General features: G+C 45.1%; 1 long non-coding RNA gene across 1 annotated transcript in view; it reads left to right on the top strand.

Annotated features, from left to right (window-relative positions):
- LOC114611738 overlaps positions 1–10,939 on the top strand; it is a 13,506-nt gene extending 2,567 nt beyond the window's left edge. The window contains exon 2 of the long non-coding RNA XR_003709886.1: positions 9,831–10,939. This is a non-coding gene — a long non-coding RNA (uncharacterized LOC114611738). The remainder of the gene's footprint in view (positions 1–9,830) is intronic.
- Positions 10,940–11,157: the final 218 nt, after the last annotated feature.

Raw genomic sequence — 11,157 nt, 5'->3', positions numbered from 1 at the left:
TTTAGGGACGTGCTGAAGTTCCAGATGTGTGCCCACTCTGACTAGAAACCTAGGTTACTCTCAACTACTTTTGAGCTTCACTGTATGTACACCCAAGCATGAAGGAGGGCAACTTTGTGTCTCACAATATGTATGCAATGTGGGTTCATGAGGCCCTGCCAGTTTGGAGCTATCAACTCTTTTTCCTTCCATTGTATTAATATATTCCAGGGCGAACATTCCCGACTGAAATCTCAAATGCGCTCAATCTGAAACAGCCCCTGTACCTGCACACTGGGGCTCTGGGTGCCCATCGAACGGAAAGGGGAATGACTAAGCAAGCAACGACTTTCAGGTTGTGCACATATTAAGCAAATAGACTCTGCATTGACAATGGACTTCTGTCCCTGAGACGTCTCACTATAAACAAATATGTAGGAAAGTATCCCAAGATCAAAATCTGAAGGGATCGAACCCCACATCTCTCTGGTAGGTAGTAATTCAAATAAGGGGTGCCCTATATGGTGTTCCCATTTCTGTTCTGCCAGGGTCTCTTGCGTGTCACATTTCCTGTTTTTGTTTGTTTGTTGTCTTTGTTTTTTTTACCTGTCACAGAAGAATGAGAGGTGTTAGTTCTGAGGACTCTAGTGTCTGCCTTTTGCACACACATTTCTATTGTGTAAACACCCGAGTAGCATTTCTCGGACATGGGATATTCACAGACTCAGTTTTAGTTGGTTCTCAACAGTTTTCTACACTGCTGGCTGGCACTCTATCCACTCTGACAAGGTTTGAGCTTGCAGCTTCTCAACAGCCAGTCAATGCTATGCATTTTAAAGTTTAAGCCTTTTAGGCTGGGGTACCTTATCTGGACTGACTAGAGAATAGAGGTATTTTTAAAGTCTTATTTGCATTTTGAATATACTTGTCAAGGTGCTTGTCTACCTTTTTTGTCTTTTATTCTCATCAATATGCTTTTATTCAATTCTTAAAAGCGCTCATTTTAACTTTATTTTTCTGATACAGTAATTAGGTATTACAGTAATATATATAGTAGTTGGATGTATAATGCAATGCTTTGATATATAGTTTGCTGAATACTTAAATCAAGTTAAATGTACATATTTCCTCAACTATCATTCTTCCTGGTTTTCTGTACTCTGGGCTGCTATTATGCATAATCTCTCCCACTCTGACCCAGCACCTTACTTCACAGTTGCTTGCTCCCCATGGGCATCTGCTTCTCTTTATCGCCCACCCGCCCCTAGCTGCCTTTTGATGTTTGTATTTGAGACAGGGCTCACTATGCCCTGACTGGCATGGAACTCACTATGTAGAACAAGCTTGCCTCAAACTTAAAGGCATGTGCCACCCACCTGGCCTGGCTTCTGCTCTGTTTTGTCTTTTAACGGACGGGTTGAGGAGGGAAGGGCAGAAGTGGAGGGGCAGCCCTCTGGGTCTTCTGGTCTTGAGGTTGTGGTAGCCCTAGTGCATCTATGACTAGACTCTGGGGTGTCTGCAGCTGAGCAATCTTCTTGTCTCTGAACAGCATGGCCCTCAACCAAGGAAAGCCTTGAAGACAGAACACTGGACTAGTTCCACTTGCTTTTCTCAAAGTTGCTAAAACATCATCTGTCTGTCTTGATGAGCCATCAAATGGGCGGGGTCTATACTCATAAAAACATCTGCTGCATTTATCACCGCTGTCGTCCTTGGTATACAGTGATGGGTCAGACCCTACCAAGCAGTCTAAGCAGATTTTAAATGCCATGGCTGTTGTTTTGGGTCCTGTACTTGGTGGTAGCAGGAGATAAGGCCTCTCCAGCAACAATTCACCTAACCATGTCTAAATGCCATGTCTTCTTACATTTTTTTAAATTAAAATGTATTTTGTGTGTATATGCCATGACAGCCCACACAAGGGGCTTGGAGGATAAGTTTCAGGAATCATTTCGCTCTCAGTTTGTGGGGCCTAGGAATCAAACTCAGGTTGCCAACTGGTGGCAAGCGCCTTTACCCTGTGAACCCTGAGCTGTCTCAGCTGTCTCCATGCTTCTAAAAAACCAAACTAAGATGGCTGCAGGTCAGAAACAAAACCACAAAAACCCGACACCTTTTTTTTTTTTTTTAATACAGTCCTTCTTCAATTTGGTAGTTCTAAAACACTTTTTTTTTACATATTAGGTGAAGACAGCATATGACTTTTCTAAATTATTTTGCTTGATTGGTTGATTTTATTGAGATGAGTTTTTTTTTTTCTGTGCAGCCTTTGCTGTCCTAGAACTCACACTGTAGATCAGCCTGGCCTCGAACTCACAGAAATTCCTGAGTTCTGGGACTAAAGGTGTCCTCCGCCACCACGGCAGGCTTATTTTGATCATTTAGAAGTGCCTGTAACCCACTGATATTTTTCTTCGCATCTTCTAATTATTGGGCTTTCTCACTTCTTTTCTTACTGATGTTTGAAGTCTTTTTCTATTAGCTAGTGACCCTGTGTCATGTTATTTTATATGATATTTTATTACTTACTTACTTAATTAATTAACATTATTACTGTTTTATCATTTTCATGATTGCCTTCTCAACAGTTTTATTTAGGTTTTAGGGTGCTTGGTAATTTATAAAAGGGATATTCATACACAGTAGGGCTTTGGTTCCTAGTTAGAACTCACCATGGACCATGGTTGGGGGGGGGCAGCCAGGGTTAAATCCACAGGACAAAGGCCATAAGCTGCTGTACTTTGAGCACCAGGAGCCTGTGATAGGTCCTTGGAGACTCGCCCAGTCTTGGCATTTCCATCCTGAGTTTGAGGACGGCTGAGGGAGTGTTAGTGAACTCTCCAAGGTCAGAAAGAAACTTGGCAAAGCAACCTAAGCAGAGGGAGGAAAGCTCGGGAAGTCAGGGTTGGGAAAGGAAGAGCCTGGGAAGACGGTCAGGGAAAGACCTCGGGAATGACATACAGAAAAGTCTTGTGGGCAGACTCAGATTCGGGACTATGGCTGCATCCTACTTCAGGACAATGTTTACCCTTCCTGAACCTTGTTATTCTCATCTGTAAAATGAAACAACAGTCACTCTTTCTTAAAAGACTGAGCATTTACATAAGAGCATCCTCAACAGCAGGGTGTTCTAGTGTATTCTCCCTGAAGGGAGAAAAGTATGAGGGCTTGCTTGCTGCGTGGCCGGAACCAACAAATTTTCCCCAGTTGCGGTGACTTCTGGACAAATGTTAGGTGATCCCAGAGTGTCAGACTCCAAGACTCCTGGGCGTAGGGCCTTGTCCTAGCCTGAGATCTCTTACCCTGGCCTTAGCCCGGCTGGTTAAGGGCCACCAAAGGCTCTGTGCTCAGCCTCTGCCTGGGGTTGCCAGTCCCAGAGCACCAGGAGAGAGGGGGAACCAAGGAAATAGGGGCTAGAGAAGATGGAGAAACGGAGAGCAGAAAGAAAAGGAGAGAGAAAATTGAGCCGGAAGAGAATGGAGAGTAACGGTGAGGCGAGGAGCCGGGAGGAACTTCTAGGGAGCCGAGCCAGCTGAACTTTTTTGTAAGTTTGAAAGAAGCACGCAAGATTCCCCGCCCCAGCACCGTTTCCTTGACCCACGCTTTAGGTCTGCAGGGGGCTGAAGCGCCAGGAGGAGCGGGTGAGGAGCCTTTCTCTTGAGCCCTATGCACAGAGAACCACTACTCTCCGGGGTAACTCGGGCACAGGGAACTGTTTCTCTGGTACAGTGTCAGACAGAAAGCCGGGCCTGTCTCGGTCGGGCCTGGTTGTGTTTGGAAGAGAGAAGAGAGGGGTGCACTTTGAGATCTGCTGCGCTGCAGTGAGAACGTGGCACAATATATAACAAGAATCACTAGTGTATTATGGGCTATATAGTAATGTGCAATGTTTTACACAAGTCAAATATGTTATAATTAAGGAGAAATGTATTAAACATTTCAAAGTAAGAGTCAATCTGAAATGTCTCAATATAAGAAATCAGAGTTAGGCAAACCGGTGGACATGTTAATTAGGTTAATCTAATCACTCGACAACGTACACACATCAAAACGTCACATGGTACCCTTATACCTTATGCATGTATGTAATTATGGTATGTCAATTAAATAATGCACTGAAAATGAGAAAGGTATGGATGCCCCTTGTCAATGGCTGGAAAAATTACCCGTGATGCTCTGGAGGACCACATAGGTCAGGGTAAATATGAATTTATCCTCCTAACTTCGATCCTCCTAGACCATCGGAGAGGTCAGTACACATGGAATACACGATATACACATGCAAAAGAAAAACCAACCAACCAACCAACCAACCAACCAACCAACCAACCAACCAACCAACCAAAAATGTCTCCCTGCTGAGGACAAACCTTTGAATTAACTGTTTCCTTACTTCATAGTGGTGCTGGGGACGGAGGTCCCGCCTTGCGTAACCTTGGAGAGTGCGTTGTCATCAAACCAGCAGCGCGCAGATCCGCCTTCTCCTTAGAACTGGTTCTGACTCACAGCTGGAGAGTGAGCAGAAGCTGAGCCGTGGCCCTTTGCGGTCCACCTGCGTTTAAGAACCACCTGGAATCCGAGGTCACTGCAGGTTTTTTGCTCTCCTTTTCAGAAAGTGAGTGGGCTGTCAGTCTGTAGTTAGTAAAATCACTGCAGGCGGGCCGCTTCCCTGGTACCAGGCTCCAATAAAGCTGCAGCCTGCGTATTCTTGAGCTCTTGCACTTCTTTCTGGGGTCATCCAGGCCTCCTCATTTCTAGAAAGGCAACATGGCTGCCCTCAGAAAGCTTGCTGTCCCCTGCAGTCCCCAGGACTGGTGGGGCTCAGACTTTTTAAGACCATATCAGTGCCGGTGGAGTTAATCCTTAGCGTCCACAAAGGACATCAACTAAAGAAAAAAAAAAGTAAATGATATTGGGGCTTAGCACTCACATAAAAATGCCCTGGTCATGGTGGGCAGAGCAGGAAAGGTCCAGTCAGGAGGATTCTGGTGTTACCTGGATTGACAGCCTAGCCTAATAGGTGGTCTCCAGGCCAAGGGGAAATGTCCTCTCAGTGGAGGTGACAGGATTCCTAAGGAGGTAGTGCAGAGGTAGTCTTTGGCCTGCACACACACACACACACACGAACATGCATGTACACATACACACATGAACATGAATATATAAAAAATATATTATATATAAATAAATAAAAATAAATAAAATATAAGTATATAAATATATTATATATATAAATATATATTATATATAAATAAATATAAACATAAAAGGTAAGAACCCCTTGGATGAGGAAAATAATAAATGGACTTAATTTCTTATCTCATAGTCATTCTCCTTACTATCAACATTCAAGATTTCTATTATTTTCTTTTTTGTTTGTTTGTGTTGTTTTCGAGACAGGGTTTCTCTGTGTAACCCTGACTGTACTGGAGACCAACCTGGCCTTGACCTCAGAAACCTACCTGTCTTTGCCTCCCAAGTGGTGGGATTAAAGGCAAGCACCGCTATCACACAGCCAAGATTTCTATTATGTTAAAAGTACATATGTCATGAATATATCCACTCCTCCTGCCTCACTGTGTGACTGACTGGTCCAGAATTAAGTAGACCAGACTGGTCTCATACCTACTCGCAGAGATCCACCTGCCTCTGCTCCCATTAAGAGCATGTGCTGCCATGCCCAGCTATGAATATGTTCTTTTAAATTTTATTTATTTATTCATTTAATTTATGTGCATTGGTGTTTTGCCTGTGTGTATGTCTAAATGAGGATATCAGATTCCCTAGAACTGGACTTACAGACAGTTGTGAGCTGTCATGTGGGTTCTGGGAGTTGAACCCAGTGGAAGAGCAGCCAGTGCTCATAACCACTGAGCCATCTCTCCAGCCCCTTATTTTTAGTTGAAATAGAATTACATCACTTTCTCCTCTCTGTTTCTCCCCTCCATCTCCTCCCAGACACCCTCCCTTGAATCACTCCTATGTCCCCCTCAAGTCTGATAGCCTCTTTTTGATTAGTATTGCTACTCACATATGCTTGTGTGTATGTACATATGTGCGTGCACAAATACATAAATAAAAGCACAACCTGCTGAGTCTGTTCTTGGTGATGTGTATCAAGGCTACTGCTTTACATTGGGCAACCAATAAGGGGGCTGATTCCTTGGAGAGGGTAAGGCTTCTCCCAGCAGTCATTAGGTGCCTAAGTTCTTTGTCTAAGGATAAGGTCCCGTGGGATTTCCCCTTCCACGTTAACATGCTCACTGGTGTTGAGGTTGTTCAGGTCTTATTTTTGCAGCCATTTCTAGGGCTGTTTCACAGCAGTCTTCCTAGTGTCCTGGCTCCTGCCCTCTGCCCCCTCTCCCGTGATGCTTCCTAAGTCACAGACTTAGGGAGTTGTGATGTAGATGCATTCACTGGGGCGTGGCTCCCACGACCTGCTGATTTCTGCATAGTGTCCAGTTGTGGTTTTCTGATGGTTTCCATTTGCTATGAAGAGAGGCTTCTTTGATGAGGGGTGGCTGCTATGGTGGTTTGAGCATACCTCAGTTTTTAAAAAATGGATGCTAGTAATCCATAACCATAAACCAGAACTTATTAAATTTTTTCTGTTGGTAGATATTTGGCTTGTGTCTCTGATCTATCCATCTATCTATCATCTATCTATCTATCTATCTATCTATCTATCTATCTATCTATATAGAGGATAGTGCCTTCTGCCTCTATCAGCCCACAACATTCTCATCCCTTTAGAATGATTGTCATTTACTGTCTGTCCACATGAGATGTTGATGAGTGAAAGGCAGACTGCTGGTGACAATTCTGGGACGTCTGAGAGTATCCTGTGCTCTGAGATGCAACAGAGTCATAGAGTGTCTCAGTGTTTATTCATGAGGGGAGGTCTGGGAGTCAGACACATGCTGGGTTCTGGGCTCCAATCTACCATATGTGTCTATCTCAGAGTTGGGAGCATTAGGACAGACGTCTGAGATAGGGAAGAGGGCATTCAGTGACGAGGATGACTCCCTGGCTATAGTCCCACTTCCCAAAAGCTCTTGCTGCTGGCAGAGGCCTTGGGGAGGCTGGCTCCATCCCTGACCACTCATCCCTACCTCAGGGGCAGGCTAAGCTGCTGTGACCTGTGGTGAAAGACCCCCAGATCCTGTTACTGGTTCCTCTTGGAAGCCTCCACTCTTCTCCTCCCCGCTTCCTGTGACTAATTTCTGAAATCCCTGTGACTGAGAAGGTATAGGATGAAGTTTCCCACTCCTGGAGGGCTATGGGTCCCAGACTGGGGCCAGGGGGTTTGATGGTGGGTGACAGCTAAGACTTCTGTGTGGCCACATACAATCTTTCAAGAGCAGAAGCAGGAACCTTCAGATTGGGTGGCAGCAGCTGTGGGGTACAGGGATAACCTCACTGATGGCTGGGTAGATAGGACTTTCTCTCTCTTGTGTTAGGCAATTCCAGAAAGCAGTGTGCTCCCTGCTGAAAAGGCCGTGGTCATTGTCTTAGGGAATCTGCTGGGTCTGGCTCTGACAGTTCTCAGCTGCCCCATAAATCTTCCATCAGTTCCATCCAGCCAAAAAGATGTCATCACTGTTTTCTCCTAGCGACAAGGAATAAAAGGTCAGTAACTCCCCCAGCCCCTCCCAAGACTAAGGAGACAAATGGAAAGTTTTCATCGGGGAGGTGCTGGGCTGTTTATGCAGAAGCAGTTTGTGCTAGGAAGTCAGCTTAAGTGTGAGAATGGTGACTGTGTTAGGCGCCAATAGTGCCAGGGACTCTCCCACACTGAACCTAAGAAGCTCAAAGTTAGAAGAACTACCAGCCATCATTCAGTACACTTAGACTCAATTCTCAAAATAATAGAATCTGTACTGTACATAATATATTTATGCAGCCTCTCGATACATTTAAATAGAAGTACCAAGGGTAGAAAGGACTCCAGATCCCTCTGACTTCTGCTACCCTGTGTTTAAACTCTCTGTCCGGTGTTTCTGGCAGGGCATCCCTGACACTGGCTGCTGCTCACAGACTCCTGCCTGGGGAAGCATCAGCACACATTGCAACACTGTGGCCAATTGGTACCTGATCTGGAGATGGTGAATATTTAAGGTTGCCGAGCTATGTTGGTTGATCAGTGTGGCTTGTCAGGGATTGAATTCATCTTGCTTGAACGGGTTGTACACACTGAGGGGCTGGCAGCCCTTCTGCCTTGGAGCTTGAGGCCCATTTGTCATTCTTCAGTGTGGTGCCTCGATGATGCTCAGGGGCTTTCAGGCTTCTTCATGGAGCACCAGCTGGGAGAGGGCGGCTCCACTGTGCAGCCTGTCCAAGGTGGAAGCTGTTTCAGTGACTTGCATGAAACAATGACAGCAGCATCAACATAACCTAATCATGGAAACCACCAAGGTGGGACTCAGAGGCAGCAGCGGAAGGAAGGGCTTGTCCTCCTCATTCATACTCTGAAGCTTGGGGCAAGGCTTCTGGAAGACAAGGCACTCACCAGGATCATACACCTGTACTGTGGTGTAAATATAAGTCCTGGAATGAGGATGGAAATGTCCCAACCGGGCTCTGTTGGTGCAGCCGGCTTCCTACGTGCCAGAACTCATCACCCACAGAGTCAATCAACCTGAGCTTGAATATATTTGGAAAAACTCGTGTCTGCACCAAACTTGTATAGGGCTTTTCTTATCAAAATTGTCAAACCATACAGTACAAGTACTTACATAACATTTGACCGATATTAGGCATTCCAGACCCTCCAGAGAAGAGTTAGATCATATGGGAGACACTGGGTGGGTGCTATGCAAATACCACACTGTTCTATAGAAGATGTCTGAACATTCCTGGGTTTATAAAGAGGAAGAGTGTCTGGGACGGGTCCCCCTTACACAACTGCACACACACACACACACACACACACAACACACACGCATGCTCACACACACACAACACACGCACACATGCATCCACTCATTATGGACTGGGGTGAAGTTGGTAAAGGGCTTGCCGTACAAGCCTGATGATCTGAATTGAATCCCTCAAAACCTCTGTGGGGGAGGGGGGAGTTGGGCATGATGGCATATGCTTGTAATCCAGGCAGTGGGGAGTGAGAGGCAGGTGGCTCCCTGGGTCTTGCTGGGCAGACAGCCTAGTCTACTTAGCAAGCTCCATTCCAGTGAAAAACTTTCACAAAAAGTAAGGAAGAGGGGGGCTGGAGAGATGGCTCAGTAGTTAAGAGTACTGGCTGATCTTCCAGAGGACCTGAGTTCAATTCCCAGCATGGTAGCTCACAACTGTCTGTAACTCATGTTCCAGAGATCCAACACCCTCACAAGACATGCATGCAGTCAAAACACCAATGCACATAAAATAAAAATAGATAAATAGTAAAAAGCAAGATAAGGGCTGGAGAGATGGCTCAGCTCGTCCAGAGGACCCAGGTTCGATTCCTGGCACCTATATGGCAGCTCATAACCATCTTAGCTCCAGTTTTAGAGACTCTGACACCATCTTACAGCTGGCACCAAGCTTGCATGAAGTATGCAGACATACATGCAATACATGTATTCTGTATACAGGCAAAACACTCATACGTGTTAAGTAACTTTTTTTTTTAAAGCAATGTAGCTGGAACTTGAGGAATGACAGCTGAAGCTGTCCCTTTGCCTCCACATGCACATGCACACATCTGAACACACATGTACACACATGTACACACATGTACACACATGTACACACACAGTCTCCTAATCTATTATCTTACTTAATATTATTTTTCCTTGTTATATTTTTAGCAAGGAAACCCAAGCTGAAACTTTTGTCTCTTTTCTCCTGTCCAGCTTCCTAGGAGGCCTGGCTGCCCTACCTGGCTTGTGCAAACTCCCACTCACCTCACCTGCAGACCCACTGTGCAGTAGCTGTGGCTGGGAATGCTCTTCCTGGGACGACCTTGCGACTTGCTCCAGTCAACAGAATGTGACTCAAGTGATCCCGAGGGATCTTCAGTACTCTGCTCTCTGGAGGTCTTGGACTCCAAGCCCTGTCCATTTAACTTGAGATCTTGCTGCAGTAGTTTAAAATTATGAGAGGACAAGAGACCAGGTGGAGGAGAACTGTGGCCTCAGCCATTACCAGCATGAGTGACAACATCCTGAATTTTCCTGAACCAGTTGATTAGCAAGTTCAAGTTTCTCAACTGAGATACTACTGACATTTAGGACCAGATGATTTCTTTGTTGTGGTGGTGATAGGGGCAGGGAGCTACATGTCATGCACCACACATGGCTTCTACCTAGTAGAAACCAGCCATAACCATCACCATTGTCTTTGGGCATTCCAAGCATCCTGGGTCATTGGGCCAGGATCACCCTGGTTGAGAACCAACCAGTGCTCTGGCTGAAGGCAGCAGCTGAGTGCAAGGGTTCTAGAAACCACCCGAGGAACCGTGCATCCATCCAACCTCAAACTGTAATAAGTTCCTAGGTTTTGGGATAACTGAGAGCTGTTAATTAGTTTCTCTGATATTTTTCCTTTCATGTGTTAATATTAGATGATGACTTTTAAAAGCTGAATTCTGAAAGGTCCCAGAATCCAAAACCGTTTGAGTATCATGCTCAGATTTCTGCATTCGGAGTGCTCATCAAGTAAAACCTGTGCAGGTATCCTACAGAATACAAACAACAACAAAACAAAGCAATAGTCCACCCCACCCCTGAAATCTGATAAACTTCTGGGCCCAAGAATTACCGCAAAGAGGACTTAACCTTGGTTGCTTTTGCAAGGTGCTTGTGACTCTATTCTATGGTCACCTTTGTCCTTTGACCTCGGGGTGGAGTCACTCATCAGAAAGCTATTAAAAAAAGCCTATGTATCCACCACAAAACAAAACAAAATGAGACACCCTAAAGCCCAAACAACAACAACCAAAATAAAGATCAAACCTCTTTTATCTCTTGTCTGTTACAACTCTGCAGTCAGGCTGCTCAGATATAATTCTGTCCTGCTACCTGCAACCAATGTGATTCTTGGCAAATCAGAACCTGTCTGGTCTTCATTTTCTTTGTTTATGAGAAGAAGGTAATCTCCTTTAAGAGAGAAATTCTGTTTACACTTATTTAGCTTATGTGTAGGAGTGTTTTGTATATGTGTGTGTGTGTGTGCGCGCAC

Source organism: Grammomys surdaster, unplaced genomic scaffold (assembly GCF_004785775.1).
Source record: "Grammomys surdaster isolate TR1022 unplaced genomic scaffold, NIH_TR_1.0 126121, whole genome shotgun sequence".
NCBI classification, from domain to species: Eukaryota; Metazoa; Chordata; class Mammalia; order Rodentia; family Muridae; genus Grammomys; species Grammomys surdaster.
This window is presented reverse-complemented; position numbering and strand designations above follow the sequence as displayed.